At 38.2% G+C, this 20289-nt stretch overlaps 1 protein-coding gene across 1 annotated transcript in view; it reads right to left on the minus strand.

Moving 5' to 3' along the window:
• The window catches only part of LOC150076268 (acylamino-acid-releasing enzyme-like), a 428243-nt gene that overhangs the window by 281805 nt on the left and 126149 nt on the right, over positions 1-20289 (minus strand). The window lies entirely within an intron of this gene.

Consider the following 20289-nt stretch of genomic DNA (forward strand, 5'->3'; position numbering starts at 1 on the left):
TTTTGTATTGTAAATATTTTATTGATCATTCAAAAATTTTCATAATTTTAGCTGGAAGACAAGATACAATGGATTTATGATAACTAAAGTAAGAGACATATACTTGTGATAACCAGTGGGAGCTCATAGGATAATCTGGCAGTTTGCATTTTGATGGCTCAATGTAAGCTTGAATAGATCGTGCTTATGCTGAGCTCAGTAGTAGGTCAAGTTTTGAATTGTCCTTAGGAAGGCCAAATTTTTTTCGATGCAGTTGTTAATGTATTCTTTGGATTGAACTTTCTCGCAGGTCAGTTTAGTATCTTACCTATGTATTTGAATGCCACCATCAAAGAGTCTCTCGTTCTCGATCTCATTATCTTCTTTGCTAAGAAAAGGAGATGATATGGAGTAATACTGCATCAGTCAGTTCACCTGAGTTTGCTGGTTGCCATCACGAATGGAGCCACACATAAATTCTCTCTCTGAATGTTCTAAATTGTCCAAGATAAATGCTGGGAAAGGACAGTTCCTCTACATGCTCATTAAACAGTAAGCTCAGCAGCATATTAGTTTCTCCTGGGGCAATTCTAAAATATTTATCATTGCTCCACAACCAAAAACATTTGCCGTTGGACAATGAGATTTTCCTTGATTGGAACTGCTTCACTTATGTCATCTTTAGCCATTTCCACGTGACTGTCATCAAAGAATGAATGTTCTATTGTGATTTGATACAATTGATAGAAAGGCATGTTAACCAAATACTGAAGCCACACTTTAACTACTTGCTTGCTTACTAACCCGATGAAACAGCTGGAATTGTGTAATTTCCCTGCGTTTCATATGAACATTTAGACAACAACCATTGTCAATCTCCCTTGGCAAGCAATGGAGTGTTGACTGCAGGCACATCAATCACTTGGCCCAGAATGCCATATTGTCTGTATGTGTGTCTCAAGTGCCTTATCTGCAGGAATGGTAAGTGAGGAGAAATTAGCCTCTCTGTCACTAAATCTAAGTTCTGTGAATGTAATGGAATTTCTGGGTAGACAAAGCCATTTGACTTAGATAGCACTGGAATGGTGTTGTTCTTAAGTGATCCTCTACAACTATTACACACAAAGATCCTGTCGACGTCAACATCAGGAAATGTAGTACATATCAATGGTGTGTCTTTAGCAGCTGGTTTCTTTGTGTCATTTTCGAACCATAGACAATTGCAAATGTAGCATAGAGAACAGAAACTATTTTTCATAAATCTCCTTTCGAACTCTCGATGCGGATTCTTATGTAAATAGTAGTCGGCATAAGGAAAAGGAGACTAATCATTTAAACTCATCTGCTCTGAAAATGGAGAAATGTTCCATTGTACATAATTAATACTCACTTCGGGTACATCATTGTTAGATGGAGCAGCTGCATTGCTGGTTGAAGGCACTGCTAAATCCAATGCTTGATTTGCTGTTTGTCTTTTAAGCAATCTTGACAGTTTTTTTCATTCCCGTGCACTCATTGCTACTTTCGTCTTTATTTTCTTATGACTTTCATTGTTGCTTGATACTCCAAGAAAGCTCTGCACTTGACTTCAGCATCATTGAACACCTTTTCCAAAATTATTGATGTGAAAACTTCTATAGCAGTACCTAACAATGGAAAGTAACAAAAATGCGAGACAAAAAAAAGAAATTGTTGACAAATATTTGTGTTTTTGCAGTCATATGACAAATACTTCTATTGTTGCAATCATACTTCCTGCAGTAGTATGTGAATCATACTATTCAACAAAGGGCTAACCTCTTCCAAGCCAAGGATGTTTCGAACAATCAAATGGTAATTAGGCTATTGGCTTGGATTTTACTAACTTCTTCCAAGCCAAGAATGTTTTCACATAAAATAAAACATCTTTTGGGCCTACAAGGTACACACAGGTTTTTTTTTTGTTTGTTTTATTGTGTTTTTCTAATGCAGTTCAACTAAATTCAAATGAATGGCACTTGAATTTTGTAAATCACTTTACTAAAACTTGAGATATTGTACCAGTCACGAAAAATGCATCACATGCTCTAATCACACTACTAATGAGTTCTTAGTACAGACTAGTGGTTCAAGCGAAAAAACTGCCTCGGGCAGAAGTCGCAGATGACATCCATTCTGTGATGCTTTTTTGTGACCGATCAGATACACTCTGTGTAGGTGCCCCTAAAGATGTTTCACACCAAAAATATTTTGAAAACAGTGTGTGAATCTACTGTAATTTTAGTTCCTGCTTCAAGTAACTTCCACTGGAATAACCTAGAACAAAAGAGGGCGAAGGTAAAGAAAGCCTGCACGAGAACGACGAGAAACGTCGGATAACTTACGCGGAAAATTAGTTTGCCGATACGGCACTCTAGCGCTGCTCACTCGGTAAACAGACGGTAGGTGTTAACGGTCTGGAGCAAAGTCGAGAACGATATACTGATTGACAGGTAGGCGTGGCAAACGACGTGCTGATTGGTGCGCGAACACAACACACGATAACATCGGTTTAGTATCACTGTAGCAGCACTAATGGTAACTTGTCCTAATCGTACATGCCCTAATATTTACTGTAACGGTGAAAAAAGATCAGGTTACCTCGACTTGAATCCCATGGGAGCTTGAACCCCTCCCGAAGTGGAGGGGGTAACCTAACCTTTTTTCTTTAGAATCAGTCATATTTAGAAATACATTCATAAAAAAATAAATTTTTTTATGACCGTATTTTTATTTTCTTGTTCAATGATATGCCCTAATGGTGAAAATAGGTCAGGTTACCTCCACTTGAATCCCATGGGAGCTTGAACCTCTCCCGAAATGGAGGGGGTAACCTAACCTTTTTTCTTTAGAATCATGAGTGGACTAGCACATAAATTGTTTATTAATAAAATATTAATTTTTTTATTAATGTACTTTTATTTTTAAAGACACTCATGCGGATACACACGTATCATAACGTCAATCAGCACCTTAATAGCTTGTCGTCTGTCGCGCCCACCACCAATCATTTCATTGTTTGCCACGCCTACCTGTCAATCAGTATATCGTTCTCGACTTTGCTCCAGTCCGATAACACCTACCGTCTGTTTACCGAGTGAGCAGCGCTAGAGTGCCGTATCGGCAAACTAATTTACCGCGTAAGTTACCCGACGTTTGTCGTCGTTCTCGTGCAGGCTTTCTTTACCCAAGCCCAAAAGAGTTCTGTTTGCTCTTTAGATAAGTTTAAATCACTAGCATTAGTAGAGGCACAAGATGCAAGAAAGCAAGCTTATACAGCATCAGTCAAAAAAAAAAAAAAAAAAAAAAAAAAAAACATCCAACTTCACTGATCCATTCATTCCAATTGTTTGTCTAGTTCTGCCTTGAATTCATTTAGGCTATCAACTTCCACAACAACAGATGGAAATTTGTTCCAGCAATCAACTACCCACTGGCTAAAGGTAAACTTCCGCATATCTATTCTACAATTGTCTTTCCTCAGTTTCAATCTATGTCCCTCAGGTTTGTAATCTGAACAAGAGGAAGAATCCCATCAGAATTCAGCATGCTCAACCCATTCAAGGCTTTATACACCTCAATCAGATCACCTCGCAGGTGCCTAGTCTCCAGAAGCTGCAATTTTCAGAACTTAAGCCTTTCTTCATAAGAGCACTGCTTTGTTCCCTTCACCAGTCTCATTGCCCTTCTCTGTACTCGTTCCAGCAACTCTACATCCTTCCTAAAATGAAGCTTCCAGACCTGTACGCAGTACTCAAGGTGTGGCCTGACCATTGCCTTATACAATGGGATAATCACCTTCATATCCCTGCTCGCAAAATTCATTGACAAGACCTCCATGACCTACTTGGCAGCCTGACTGCACTGCTCAGAAAACTTAATATCAGACTGCAAAATTACCCCCCAGGTCTCTTTCATTCTCCACTGCCCTAAGTGAATTTCTCATAGTTGGTACATTTCTCTGGGGTTACTGCTATCCATATGAAGTACTTTGCATTTGTCAATGTTCAACTTCATTTGCCACTTCTCAGCCCATTTGCCCAACTTTTCCAGATCCTGTTGCAGCAGCATACTGTCATTACTGTTATTAACAACGTTGCTAACCTTTGTATCATCTGCAAACTTTGACATTAAGCTTGATATACCTTCATCAATATCCTTCATCAATATCATCAATATACCTTCATCATTGATAAATATACAAAACAACAATGGGCCCAACACCACTAATACCATTAGTCCACGTAGAGCAGTTGTTGTTATTTAGCTTAACGACACAAGGGCTATTGAGGCCAAATTGTGTCTGCTCATAGTTTATTTAGTCGAAATATACCGCTGTAGATGTTAAATTAAATACTCCTATATAGGCCAATACATTTTAAATAGATTACAAGTTCTTTCATGTTTGCTTCATTTCCCAGGATATGAGTTAAATCATGTGAGAGGTTCAACCTAGAGACCGAATGAAAAATGTTTGAGTGTATGGTTGAATATAAGGGACAATCAAAGAGGAAATGCCTAACAGTAAGTTGACTATCACAGGATGAACAATGGGGGTGGATCTTCTCCCAGTAGCAGGAACAGATGTGTATGATGAGTGTGTCCAATTCTGAGTCTTGCCAGTACCACTTCTCGTCTGTTTTGTTGAAAGCTTGAGAGCCACAGCTTTGGTTCTTGCTTTATCTGGTAAAGTTTATTGTTGGTGTTACTCTTCCAGATCTGTGACCAGTTGTAACTTGCTTTGCGAATAACAGGCTTATAATCAGTGTAAGGAACCTGAGGGTGTTTAGCTGCGAGGTCCGCACTTTCATTTCCTGGAATACCAGAATGGCCAGGGATCCAGCAAAAACTGATTGATTGATTGATTGATTGATTGATTGGACACACTGCAGGAAAATTGCTGAGAATGAATGTATTTCAAGGTAAGATGAGAAATTCGTCCTTATGGCAGAAACAGCACTGAGCGAGTCAGTGTAAATTATCGCAGGTGAGATGGAAAGTTCAATAATTTTACTAAGTGCTAATTTGATGGCATATAATTCGGCTGTGAAGATGCTGCAGGCTAATGGTAGTGAGGCAATAACCATTAGGGAAGGAAAAACTGCAGCAGCACCAACTGTACTGGCTGTTTTGGATTCGTCAGTATAGACTTTACAGGCATGTGAGTTCAGAGTAGTGTGAGCTAAGTGCAACTGGGTGATATTAAAGGAAGGTACAGTATTCTTTCCCCACTCCAAAAAATGTGTATCATGGGAGGGAGAAACGTATGTCCAAGGTGGAACAGGTGCAGTTGTGTCCTGAAAAATATTGCTTAAATTGATATGCCAACTCTGAGAAAGCTCTTTAATCCTGAGTGAAGCAGGTCTGTTTTCATTTGGCTTGCTGTCATATAACAAATCCCACCGAGTATTATAAAGATATTCCCAACTGGGGTGAGATGGAAGACTCTGGATCTCAGCAGCGTAGTGGAACAGTAATGATTTCCTACGAAGATGTAATGGAGGATCATGTGCTTTGATATAAAGACTCTGGATTGGAGAAGTCCTAAAAGTGCCCAACGCAGTCCTGAGAGCACTGTGCTGGACAATATTTAGATGTTGTAAAGTAGTGCTCCTGGCAGAGTCATAGACCGGACAACAATAATCTAGCCATGAACAGATTAAAGTTCTATAAAGATGCAGTAGAGTATACCGATCAGCGCCCCATGACATAGCCGAGACTGATCGCAGTATATGCAGATGCTTTAGACATTATTTCTTAAATGAGAGATGTGAGCTTGGAAGTTCAACTTGCTATCTAATGTCACTCCAAGGAATTTAATGGTACTTACAAGTGGGATTGGAATATTGTTTATTTGTACTTCCGGATTGGGATGGAGAGCTCGTTTCTTGCAAAAGTGGGTGAGAGTGCATTTCTTTTCTGATAGTCTGTAGCCATTCTGTGAAGTCCACGATTGTATTTTGGTAATGGCAAGTTGGAGCTGCCGTTCAATGGTGTTCATACTTTGAGATTGACAAGAAATTGTAAGGTCATTTGCATACATGTAAGTTTCAACAGTTTTTGGGATATCTCGTGTTATGCTGCTAACTCGGATTAAAAATGGTGTTGGACTAAGTATCAATCCCTGCAGGACTCCTTCTTCCTGAATGTGAGATGCAGAGAGTACATTTTTATATCGGACCTGAAAAGAACGCAACTGCAGAAAATTCTGAATTATTTTCGGCAAATGGCCCCTAAACCCCAAGTGGTAAAGGTCCATAATAATCTCATGACGCCATGTAGTGTCAAATGCCTTTTCAAGATCTAGGTTGACCATGACTAGATGTTGTTTCATGACAAAGGCATTGCGGATATGAAATTCGGCTTTGATAAGCATGTCCAGCTTTGATCTATTCTTCCGAAAGCCATACTGATGATCTGGAAGGAGATTTTGTGACTCCAGGATGTAAGTAAGTCTAGTGTGAACCATCCTTTCAAAAATTTTACCCAGGCAGCTCGTAAGAGATATTGGCCTATAGTTTTCAACACAGGAATGATCTTTTCCTGGTTTTGGTAAGGCAATAATGAAAGAATGATGCCAGGAAGAAGGATAGGCATTTTCGGAGAATACCCGATTATAAAAGATTAACATGTTACTCAAATCTTCTTCAATTAAATGCTTCAGCATAACATAATGAACTCCATCTGGGCCTGCAGCACTATTTGAAGATCTATTTAACAATTCTTGAAGTTCTATGAATGTAAAGGGTTGGTTGTACGGGAAAGAGTGGTGCGTGAAAAAGTTGATTTTATATCGTTCTCCACTAGCTTTGACGTTCTGAAATGTGGACCCATAGGAGGCAGAAGCAGAGATTTTGTAGCAAATGATTCAGCAAGTGCATTAGCAACTTCTTCAGCTGTAGATAGGTCTTTCCCTTTCCAATGAAGTATTGGAGAGGGCATACAAGCGAATTTACCATTTAGTGCCTGTATTTTTTTCCAGATGAGGCGTGTGTCGGTGTCTTTTGTGATTGTTGAGGCAAAAGCGATCCACGAGTCTCGTTTCGCTTTCCATTTAATTTGCCTTGCTTTTGCAATGAGGTTATTAGTGGTGGGATTCTTACGAAAATTATTCCAAGCTTGGTTTTTTCCCTGTTTGGCAGTGAAGCAATCTGCATTTCACTAGTGATTTCGGTGATTGCGATATGTCTTGGATTTTGGAATGTAGGTATTTGCTGCAGTCAGAATCTGATTGGTGATGTAAGTATTTACATCATCAATAGGTTCTTTTTTAACGTAAAGTCTGTCTAGAAGTATTTGAGTGGAATAGCCATCCCAGTTCGCCTTTTTAAACTTCCAAGAGGATCGTTGATCAGGATTCGGTGTTACTCCTGTTTGTAAGGAGCAAATGATCGGAAAGTGATCACTGTTAAAAGGATTGGTTAATACAGACCATGTCATGATTGGAAAGATGGAAGGTGAGCAAACTGACAAGTCAATTTGAGAAGTAGATCCTGTAGGTAGGAGATCCAGAGTTTAATAAATTTAGGTCATTATTATTTATTAATTCCTCAATCAACTTGCCTCTTCTGTCCATTGTAGCTGATTCCCTTAATGGACACCATCCATCCGAAAAGACAAATTGGAGTTGGAAGTTGTGCAATGAGGTTGTGAAGTTCTGATAGGGCAAGTGATAGAGATGGTGGAATATAAATCTAAACAATGGTAACTGAAATACCAACTGCAATCCGAGCTGCCACAGCTTCTAGGGTGGTTCTTAATTGGATCGGTCTGGATGGTATGTTAGTATTTACAAGAATGGCTACTCCTCCACGGGCAGGAGAATCAGGGCTTCTATCTCATCTGTATATCATAAAATTTGAGAATTTCGGCGAAACTTGGGGTGACAAGAATGTTTCCTGTAGGCATATACCTATGGGATTAAACTGAGAGATTAAATCCCTTAAGTCATCAGAATGGCTGCTTAGTCCTCTACAATTCCACTGTATGATGTTAGGCATTATTTTGGTTTGGCTGAATATTATTCATCTGACTGTTTTTTGTATGCAGGGCATTTTTTTCGGTCTTTTTTTGGGAATAAGGGGCGTCCAGTATCCATAGCGTCATTGGCATGGAGTTCTAGGATAGGTTCTTCATAATTTTGGTGTATATCCACTTCCATAGTGTTGGTTGGTGGATCAGTTTCTTTACAGTCTTTATTAGGTTTCAATCTTTCTGCGTCATTTGAAACTGTCACAGTATCAGTTGGGATAGTAATTGGGGTGTTGGTGGCATTGCTGGTTTTAGTTTTAGAATTTTTTTTTCCAGTGGTTGATAAGGTTACTTTAACCCAATTAGCTAGTGAGACGTTGGGCGGTATTGACACATCTGTTTGAATTGCAGTTGTATGAAAACTTCAGGTTCGAGAGGCATATGATGGACTTGGCATGGTCAACATTATTTGTCTCTGCGTGCCTCAGGATATGTGACTTTATGTTCTACTTTGTATTTTTGGATTTTCCTACCTGTTTTCCTCATCTCACATGATTTAGAAAAGGCCGGGTGATTGCCTTTGCAGTTGGGGCAAATGGGAATTGCGGCTGGACAATCTGCCTGTGTATGATCTTTTGCTCCACAAATAGGACAGATGGCATCACCTCTGCATGCCTGTTGTGAATGGCCATATTTCTGGCATTTAAAACAGCGAAGAGGATTCGGGATGTATGGACGAATTCGGCAGTTTAAATATCCAGCTTTTACTGAGGATGTTAAATCAGGAGTACTAAAAGTTAAAATGACGGAATGAGTTGGAATGAGATTTCCATCTTTTTTTGTCATAATTCTTTTAGCAGCGATTATCTTTTGATGATCGCTGCTAAAAGATCGCTGCTTTTTATCTAAGTTCTTGGACTAATTCCTCCTCAGACACTGTAATTAAGTCCCATTCTGTGATGACTCCTTTAGATGAATTTAAGGTATTGTGAGGAGTAACAGACACTGGCAATCCACCAAATGTAGTTGTCTTTAATAGCCACTCAGAATGTTTGGATGTGGCTGTTTCAACCAGATCTCCTGATTGTAGTCGCTTCACCATTTTTGGTGATCCTGCAATAGATTCTAGATGTCTTTGAATCATAAAGGGTGATAACTTGCCCACGGGCTGCGTGGACAGAGAGTGTATCACCAGAAAATTAGGGATGTCTGGACGTTGTGCTTCAGTTCGAAGCCTTTTTGGTTGATTAGTATTTTCATGACAGGATTCTTGTCTTGAGCTTGAAGGCTCTAAGGGTGGAAAATTGTTTGAATCCTTGATAGCTCCTTTTGGCCCTGGGGGTTTATCTTTACCACCCAGGTTACCGGCCCCGCCACGGGGAGGCAGGAGCAGTGCCACGAGGTGACCAAGCAGCTGAGTTAGTAAGTAAGTACTAATAGAAAAAAACAGAAAGGTGGTTTTCCTTTCTGGGCTTCTGCCTACTTCTTGTAGTGCGACAGAGCTACTATGCTATAGAAATCAAGAAACGGTGTTTGAAACTAAAAAATAGAAACTGTTCGCTTAAATGTTCTCTGTAGGAAAACGCACTAGAATCGCTTGGCCACGGAACGCTTGGCACCCGGGGCCACGTAGAACAGTACCCATTGATTACCACTCTCTGTCTTCTCCCACTCAACCATCCTTTTATCCATTGCAGCAACTTGCCCTTAATGCCATATTGCTCCAATTTGTACAGTAGTCTCTCATGTGCAACAGTATCAAAAGCTTTCCTAAAATCCAAGTGTATGATAACAAAATTATTTTTTGCATTCAGTTCCTTTGTGACCACATCAAATTGATCAGACAAGACTACCCCTTGACAAACCCATGCTGTGTCTGAATTATTACTGCTGTTTTGTCTAGAGGATTCTGCAATGCTTCTTTAACCAGTGACTCCATTATTTTCCCTGGAACAGAAGTCAAACTAACAGGTCTGTAATTACTCGTGTCACCCTTTGATTCCCCTTTGTGAATTGGAGACAAATTTGCACATCTCCAGTCTGTGGGAACCTTCCTTGAGTCCAAGGATGCTCTCATAATTATGGCTAAGGGTTTGCTTACTTCTTTTGCCACCTCCTTTAATATAACTGGATAGATCATATCTACCCCAAGTGTCTTTCTTATGTTTAACTTCAACAATTTCTCCTCCACCTAGCTCTCGGTTATTACAAAATCATTTAACTCCCTGTTAGAGGTTGATAAACATCTGGCCCTCTCATCCTTGAATAACTACTCCTCGTGTGTGAATGTAGATACAAAATACTCAGTTTGGCAGCTATCTGATTGGTAACCTAAATCTGTTGAAGAAAAGATACATCTTATATCGAAAATTCCTTCCTATCTTGTCTATCCTTTCTGACACATTGTACTACCCAAATTCCAATTCTGCATCCCTTATATCTTAATGGCACCACATCTATGATATCTCAACAATATCTGCCTTGGATATCTTAAACAGTACTTCAAATTCATCAAATTTATTTACTGCACTCCTAGCATTGGTGTACATGCACGTATACATGCACCTGTTCTTACTCTTAGTTACTATAACACAGCCCATGTATTTACTTGTTTCATGACCCCCAGCAGTTCCTGAAACCCCCAGCATCTGGCTTTCCAATCTGCTGCTCATTCCAATAGAAGCAGTGCAGGAATCTTTTCAACTCCTGCTTGCAGCTACTGTTAATCTATTAGTCTGCGAATCCCCCCCCCAAGCTAGCAGTTTTCCGACCCATCTAACAGTGCCTCGATAGCAACATTAACTAAGTCATTCAACTCTTTCTGCTTAATTAAGTGTAGTACACTATAATTTTTTAATTGGTAATCTAAATCTGTTGAAGTGAAAAGACCAGCAAAACATGCAATGCAGATTCCTCACTATATTCATCATGGCTTCCTTTATCACATGATTTTGGCAGAATAGTATCAGCATGTCCTCATTATGTGAAACAGGCCCTATTGCAGATGATATGTTAGGATATCTGATGCTGTGCTTGCATTTTCTGAACATCTCTGATATTTTTTCATGCAGAAATAGCAACTGTCAATGTGGTTGTGTAGTTCTTGCCACATCACCTGAACAGCAAAAGACACTTAATTTTCCCAGTAAGCCAAAACCTCAGATTTATGGTGCAGTTAATATGGCACATATGTGGGGAGCAAGGTTTGTCCTGCTAACCATTCTTGCAACCAAAGTACAAAGAATATCCATGTTTAGTAATAACATAGAGCAGGGGTGGCCAACAAATCGATCATGGCTTTAATTTCTGTTGGTCACTATGAATTTTAACATATACAAAAAAAATAGATTAGTCAAAATCTAAATATTATTATTATGCATGCCACTGCATATGCTTATTACAAATCCACTGAACCACATGACTACTCTTGTCGCCATGCAGCCACTAGGCTTGTCTAGTGAAAATGCATGCTGTTACATTGTGGAAAGCATAGAGTATGTGTCGAATTCTCATTTAGCTTACTTAATATCAATAACTGGACAGTACTTATATGTTAATGTTATGTTTGTTATTTGATTTTTAGGAGCATTAGCAACTAAGGCCATATTGCTCTGGGATATGCGGTGGTCATTCACTGACCTTTCCACATCCTCCGTATTTGGTAGCGACGGGCTCGAACCCCGGTCTAATCAAGAAGCATGTGCTACGCACTGCTGCTCCTTCCCACCTGGCTACGGAGGCGCCACTTATATGTTAATTTAATAACCTTTGATTTAAAATTAATACTACAAAAAAGAGCAAAATGTATCATTTTCATGAAGAGTGGGAACTTGAATACTTTTTTGTAATGATAAAAGAAAAATGTTGTTTGATTTGCAATGCTTTCATGGCTATACCCAAAAAAGGAAATTTAGAAAGGCACTTCAATGTGCTGATTAGTAGTATTTCTGCATATAAATATCAATTTTTTGCAATGGCTAAGGATCTCAAAGGAAAAAACATCCGATCATTTTTCAGATATGCAAGATCATTTGCAAAAATATCCTATTTTTGAATTTAAGTGAGAAATATGTTTCTGAAATTGAAAAAGTTGTGGATGATTTTGAAACCAGATTCAGTGATTTTAAAGCAATTGAAGACATTGTTCAATATATTTCTTATCTGTTTAATGTTGACTTAGATACGAAACAAACTGCAGAAAAAAATCACCAAGATTTTTAACACAGAAAATATTACTTGAAAATGAAATTATTACATTGTGAAACGATATCTTCTTAAAAGCCAAATCATCAGAAGAAGGCTTTTGGAAATGTGTTTGTCGAGAAAAGTACCCACATGTAAACAAATGCAGTGAACTTTTAAATTCCTGTTTTGGTTCCATATATCTATGTGAATCAGCCTTTTCGTATTTGAAAAACACAAAGATGAAGAATCGCTCTACTCTTACAGACTTGCATACAGATGATTCTTTACGGTTGGCCTTATCATAATATATCCCCAATTTTGAAAGGTTGGCAAATGACATGAAGATGACAAACAAACTTTGCATAAATTAAGATTTTAAATACATATGAATTTAAAATAAGAATTCTGAATTGTATTTAATTTTAAAATTTATAAACAACATTTTTCAACAGGTGTTGATTAACTTTTTTAACCATGTGCAATGAAATTCTTGAGATGGTAGATCGCAGAACATTTTGAAGAAAAAAAAGTAGATTGCATCACAAATTAAGTTGGCCACCTCTAATATAGAGAGAGCAAGGTTTGTTCTGCTAATGCAACCAAAGTACAAAGAATATGCATGTTTAGTAATAATATAAATGTTCTTTATCTAAGTTTTTGTAGTAAATGATCCATGCAAGCACCAGAAATTGTCAGGGTGATTCAGATAGTTCCTTTGTTCTGCTTAAGAATTTTAACAATAACAATGCTAAACAAAACTTAGAAGAAACAAACAAATCTGGCAGCTTTGGGACCTGTGGGGTGCCGGATTAGTGAGTTTGCTGGATCACCAGTGGTTATTTTAGCACATTCACTTTACCCAACAGTTAACCACCTCATCCTACCTTTAACATGTTGATTGCCAAGCTAATTTAAGAAAAAAATTCCCAGGTACCAAAAAATATTTTGAAAATAATTTGATTAGTAATTCTAAAATAAATATTGTAATCTCAGTGTTGTTTTTTCACTTAAAATATCAAAAGAAATGAGTTTTTTTATGTAGCATATATGTGGCCGACTTGGCCCAGTAGGTTACTTTATTTCTTGAGAAACCGTGTCGGCCACATATGTGTGTGACGCTATTATGGCATACATATGAAGGTCCACAGAGACGTATGTTACTACTCTGTGTGAAGGTCGTTTGTGATTAGTTTATTGCAGGTACGGTGAGCACTGCAATAAAACTAATTGCGATAAAATAAACTCTCAAACGTCACAATAAGTTTGTCGGTATTGTTAGAGATTTTGTGAAAACAAGTTCGTTAGCGCATTGTATTATCCATCATATTGTGTTGTGTTTTTCCGCAAGTTTGTACAAGTGTGTTGTAAAAAAAAAAAAAGCTAAATAGGAATGGCTAAAAGAAAATTACTAAAATAAGAGGAACTGAGAGAAATTGCTGGAATTTATGACTAAGCAGGGTTAAACTTCTCACATACACACTGCTGTTGATTTTTTCAGAAGTTCAACTTTATCTGTTATGGACAATGTATGGTGTTTGCACTTTACACCACGAGAGGCACTTCCTTTGTGCATTGGAACCATGGCTGGGGCTAAATATGAACAGATTATAATAATAAATGCAAAAAAACAAGTAGAAATGGCTTGCCAGTGTTTACAAGTTCGCACCAACAGCTGATGCTGCAACCAACGCTACCAAAACAGTATTGGCAGGTGTGCCGACCCGGGAAATTTGAAATTACATTCGCAGAAATTATGTCCGAATTAGCAGTGGAACCAGATTACGGGTGGCCGGATTAGTGATGGTCGACCTGTATTATTTTTTGTATCCAGTTCCTTGCTCACTGCATCATAGTAACCTATCAGATTGGTTAGACGAGACCACCCTTTGACAAATCCATGCTGTGATTGCAGTATAACTGCATGCCTGTCCAAATGATCCTGCATTACTTCTTTAACCATTGATTCCATTATTTTACCTGGAACCAGTGGTGTGCTGGAGCTGGCTCGTGCAAGCCAATTGTTAAATTTTCAAGAATTTTGCGAGCTGGTTGTTAAACTGACAACGGCTATAAACCATCGAGTAGCATGCACTTCCATCCACAATGGCTCTTGTGATGTGACACTTGGGTGATAAGTTTGTATATGGTGACATGGAAAATCCATATGGGGGGGCTGCTTATTTAAGCACCCTTTGTGCTTCGTTTCCCCCCATCCCTTCCCTATGCAGCAGCCTGTGCAAGATTATCTCCACTAGCAATTTTACAGGAATATTATTTCCAACAAACATCTGCTTAATTTTGTCTGGGCCGCTTCTTATTTCGAAAAAAAGCATCTCAGTGATATATCTCCAGTGGTCAATTCAATCCGCTTCCACACCAGTAATGTTATTTGTCACTTTAAAGGAATTAGTGTCTACTACAAGAGAGTGCATTTTTAATACATTATTAGCTACTTTAAATGATTGTGGCTTTAATAATGAATATTTGAAAGCAAATTTAATAGCATTTTGTTCTGTTGGTGCTAATACAATGTTGGGAAGAAAGTCTGGACTAGCTAATAAGTTGTTTGTTAGAAAATTTTCCTAAAATTGTCATTTGGCACTGTTGCACTGTTTGGCATTATCGAGTGATAATTGCAATCATCAATTGCAATTATCACTCGATAATGCATATCTAAAATAAAACAAGTTAATCATTTTAATATATCTTTAGATAAAATTTATTCTATTTATCACCAATCTAATAAAAATCATACTGAGCTAGAAACTGTAGCTAAAGAACTTGAAATTATTAAAACTGGTTGAGTACTGGAACCACAATGGGTGGCATGTAGTTTACGAGCTGTTACTGCTGTATGGCGCACATGTCCTGTGTTATATATGCATTTTTTTTTTTTTTTTTTTTTTTTATTCTTCTTCTTCTTATTATTATTATTATTATTCCAGTCTGGCAAAGAGATTAGCTAACATTAATTTTTTGCAAGATTGTTCTTGCTTTAATGATAGACATTCTAAAGAATTTTCATTACTTTCAACTGTACTTAAGTTAAGATCAACTACCATTCAGAAAGTGCAAAAATTAATCAAAAGCACAATAAGAGCTTTGGAAAATTTAAAAAAAACATGAATCTGGAAAAACATGAATCTCAAGTTAAAGATATGATTAAATCAGATAAGTTTAAAGATATTCCATTTAATAAAAATAATAAATTCAGTGCTCTTCCTAGGAATATGCTACTAGAAAATATAATTCAACACATGAATTTGTGCCTTTTATCAGACAGAGATAATGATGAAAACATTTTAAATTATTTTTATTTATTAGAACCATCTATCTGCCCTTATGAAGAACTAACTTCACCATGAATAATTGGTGGAAAAAAAATTAGTAGTAGTAGTAGTAGTGGCACTTGATGCAGGAAAGCAAGTGTAGGAGCTTATGCAGCATCAGCCAAAAAAAAAAAAAAAAAATATCACACCATACCCTCCAAATGACTGTCCAGTTCCTCCTTAAATTTATTTAACCTATCAACTTCCACAACGACAGATGGAAGTTTGTTCCAGCAATTAACCACCCGCTGGCTAAAGGCAAATTTCTGCACATCTATTCTACATCTATCCTTTCTTAATTTGAACTTATGTCCCCGTAGGTTCATATTCTGAACAAGTGGGAGGATCCCATCAGAATTCAGCGTGCTCAACCCATTCAAGGCCTTATAGAATTCAATCAGATCACCGCGCAGGTGCCTAGTCTCCAGCCACTGCAATTTGCAGAACTTAAGCCTCTCTTGGTAAGAGGATCCCTTCATTCCCCTCACCAATCGTGTTGCTCTTCTCTGTACACGCTCAAGCAAATCTACATCCTTCCTAAAATGAGGCCTCCAGACCTGTACGCAGTACTCAAGGCGTGGCCTGACCATTGCCTTATACAGAGGGACAATCACCTCCTTTTCCCTGCTAGCAAAATTCCTATATATCATTGACAAAACCCCATGACCTGCCCTAGCAGCCTGTCTACATTGCTCAGAAAACTTCATATCTGACTGCACAATTACTCCCAGGTCTTTTTCATTTTCTACCACCTTAAGTGTAGTACCACACAGTTGGTACGTTTCTCTGGGGTTACTTCTACCCATATACAGTACTTTGCATTTGTCAAGGTTAAACTTCAGTTGCCACTTCTTAGCCCATCTACCCAAATTATCTAGATCCTGTTGCAGTAGCACACTGCCATTACTGTCATTAACAACCCTGCCAACCTTCGTGTCATCTGCAAACTTCGACATTAAGCCTGATATACCTTCATCAATATCATTGATAAATATACAAAACAACAGTGGACCCAACACCGAACCCTGTGGGACTCCACTAATAACATTAGTCCACGAAGAGCAGCACCCATTGATTACCACCCTCTGTCTTCTCCCACTTAACCATCCTTTTATCCATTGTAGCAACTTACCCTTAATACCATTCTGCTCCAATTTGTACCGTAGTCTTCCATGCGCAACAGTGTCAAAAGCTTTCCTGAAATCCAAGTATATGATATCAAAATTATTTTTTGCATCCAGTTCCTTTGTGACCACATCATAATAACCAATCAAATTTGTCAGACAAGACTTTCCCTTAACAAACCCATGCTGTGTCTGAATTATTGCTGCAGTCTTGTCTAGATGATCCTGCAATGCATCTTTAACCAGTGACTCCATTATTTTACCCGGAACAGAAGTTAAACTAACTGGTCTGTAATTACTCGTGTCACCCTTCGAACCTCCTTTGTGAATTGGGGATACATTTGCACATCTCCAGTCCGTGGGAACCTCCCCTGAATCCAAGGATGCTCTCATAATTATGGCTAAGGGTTTGCTTAGTTGCTTTGCCGCCTCCTTTAATATAACTGGATAGATCCCATCCACCCCAGGTGCCTTTCTTATGTTTAACTTCAACAATTTCTCCTCCACTTTGCTCTCAGTTATTACAAAATCATTAAGCACACTGCTACAATTTGATAACCTTCTTCCATTTTCAAACTGTAATAATTCCTCACGTGTGAATGTAGATGCAAAATACTCATTCAGTTTGTTTGCTATCTGAGCAGGATCATCAACAGTCGAACCATCGATGTCAAGTGGACCAATCATATTCATCCCCTTCCTTTTAGAGTTTATATAAGTAAAGAAATCCTTGCTGTTTTTCTTAGCATCTTTTGCCAAAGATTTCTCGTAATCCGCCTTTGCCTGCCGAACCTCCTTTGTGACCTGATTACAGACTAGCTTATATCTGCTACAGGCTTCTGCGTCGCCTGATAATTTATATGCATCCCATGCATTTTTCTTCTCTGACACGAGTCTCATTAGTTCATTTGATAACCATTTAGGCCTAAACCTTGAACAATATTTCTTCATCGGTATGAAAAGTCTAGTAGCTTCCACGATTAATTCCTTGAATGCTTCCCACTTAGAATTTACTGTTTGTAACATCGTCAGTTGATCCCACTGTACAGAATTTAAAAACTGTCTGAGACCACTGTACTCCCCTTTACGGAAGCAAAAAGCCTTTCCTTTACCCCTGACGGTAGTTACCTCTTTGAGTAAATCCCACTTCAGCACACTGTGATCACTGCCACCTAGTGGTTCCTTTATCTGCAAATTCTTAATACACGAATGATCACTGCTGATAACCAGATCAAGAGTATTACTTTCTCTGGTTGCCTCTCGAATATGCTGCTGCAGAAAACAATCATCCAACAAATCCACAAAAGTCTGACTAGTGTGTGAGTGACCAACCCACAAGTTCCAGTCAATATCTGGGAAGTTAAAATCCCCCATTATAAGACATTCTGATTTACTGACCCACTCTATTTCTCTGTACAATTGTTCATTGTACTCATTCGAGTCATTAGGCCTATAACACTAATTGTACCATTTAAGTGAAATTTTAAAATATGAAATTGATTTGAATGATTTTTGGTATTTTGTAGATAATAATATAGAATCAAAAAATGTTTCAATCCCCACAAGTATTCAAAAAGCTAAAAAGATAGTTAGCACTATTGAAATCAGTAGTGCTGAAGCTGAAAGAGGTTTCAGTTTAATGAACATAATTTGTACAAGGGTAAGAATTAATTTAACAATAGATCACATATCGGATTTAATGATGATAAATTTATTGGTAAAAGAGTTAGCAGACTGGGATGCAACTCTATTTGTCAAATCATGGTTGAATCGCAACCGTAGATTGGCTACAGATACAAGAGCTCAGCAAAAGTCAACAAAAACATTTTGTGAGAATCAATTGGCTATATGGAAATTACAATAAAAAATTCATATTATTAGCCATATAATGCAAGGAAGCCTGAGGTTTATGCTGCACCAGCCAAAAAAAATTTCTGAGTTAATCACCAAGAAAGAAAAAAATGATGATATCCAACTCAGGACCCTGGGTGTGTGTGCCAAGCCCATACTCACCAGATGTGAGCCCCTGTTTTATTACTGTTTGAAATTTTTGTATTCCTAATTGTTGTAAGTCAGTAAAAATTACAATAAATATAGTATTTATTGTAATTTTTAGCGAGCTAGTTGTTAAAAATTTAATAGCACACCACTTCAGAAACAGACTAACAGGTCTGTAACTATACATGTCTCCTTTTGATCCCCCTTTATGAATTGGGGATATATTCAAACATCTCCAGTCCATAGGGACTTTCCTTGAATCCAAGGATGCTCTCATAATTATGGCTAAGGGTTTGATGCCTCCCTTAATAAAATTGGATAGATCCCATCCACCCCAGGTGCCTTTTTTATGTCCATCTTCAACAATTTCTCCTCCACTTTCCTTTTAGTTATCATTAAGTCATTTAGTTTTTCGTTAATGTTTAATAAACTTCTGGCATCCCTATCCTAAAGAATTCCTCATATGTGAATGTAGATGCAAAATACCTATTCAAATTTGTCTGCAACCTCAGCAGGGTCAACAATAGTTAACCCATAGACTTCAAGTGGCCCAGTGTGATTCAACCCAAGGAACTGAATCACACTGGGACACTTGAGATTCAACCCATCGGGCCACTTGAGGTCTATGAATTAACCGTTGATTACCTTGCTCAGGTTGCAGACGAACTGAATAGATATTTTGCATCTACATTCATACATCAGGAATTCTTTAGGGAAGGGGATGCCAGAAGTTTATTAAACACTAACAAAGAGCTAAATGACTTTACGATAACTAAAAGGAAAGTGAAGGAGAAATTTTTTAAGATGGACATAAAAAAGGCACCTGGGGCAGATGGAATCTATCCAATTATATTAAGACAGGCAGCAAAGTAGGTAACCAAACCCTTAGCCATAATTATGAGAGCATCCCTGGATGCAGGAGAGGTACCTATGGACTGGGGATATGCAAATGTATCTCCAATTCATAAAGGAGGATCAAAAGGCAACATTAGTAATTACAGACCTCTTAGATTAACATCTGTCCATGGAAAATAATGAAATGGAATGGTTAAAGATGTAATGCAGGACCATCTGGACAGGCATGCAATCATAGCATGAATTTGCTAAGGAGTGGGCTTGTCTAACCAATCTGATAGGTTACTCTGATGCACTGAGCAAGGAACTGGATGGAAAAAATAATTTTGACATCATATATGAGGGAGTATCAAAAATTTCACACCCTTACCTTGAAATAATAGCCCTAGAAAGGTGAAACTTCATAGGAACTTTAATCCTTTTCTGTGTACTCTCCACGTATAGTAACACAATTCTCCAATCTATGGATCACTTGTTTAATGCCGCACATTTTGCGTGAAACCATAATTCCACTTCATTGATGACTTCCTGAGACGAATCAAAGCGGCATCCACGCAATGGTTTCTTCATTTCTCGAACCAAGAAGTCTGATGGTGCTAGGTCAGGAGAATAGGGTAGGTGCTGCAGTAGCACAAATCCAACAGTTGGTGAGAACATTGCTTCTCCAAATGAGTCAGCAATCTTGGAATCCATCGTGCAGAGACCTTAGACATGTGCATATGGTCATGTAAAATGTTGTGGGCAGACCCATAACTAATTCCCACTGCATTTGCAATGAAATGAATTGTCACACGTCTGTCACTCAGCATCAGCTGCTCAACCTTTGCAAC

The sequence above is a fragment of the Mastigoproctus giganteus genome, chromosome 13 (genome assembly GCF_048544385.1).
Source record: "Mastigoproctus giganteus isolate SK-2022 chromosome 13, ASM4854438v1, whole genome shotgun sequence".
Classification (NCBI taxonomy): Eukaryota; Metazoa; Arthropoda; class Arachnida; order Uropygi; family Thelyphonidae; genus Mastigoproctus; species Mastigoproctus giganteus.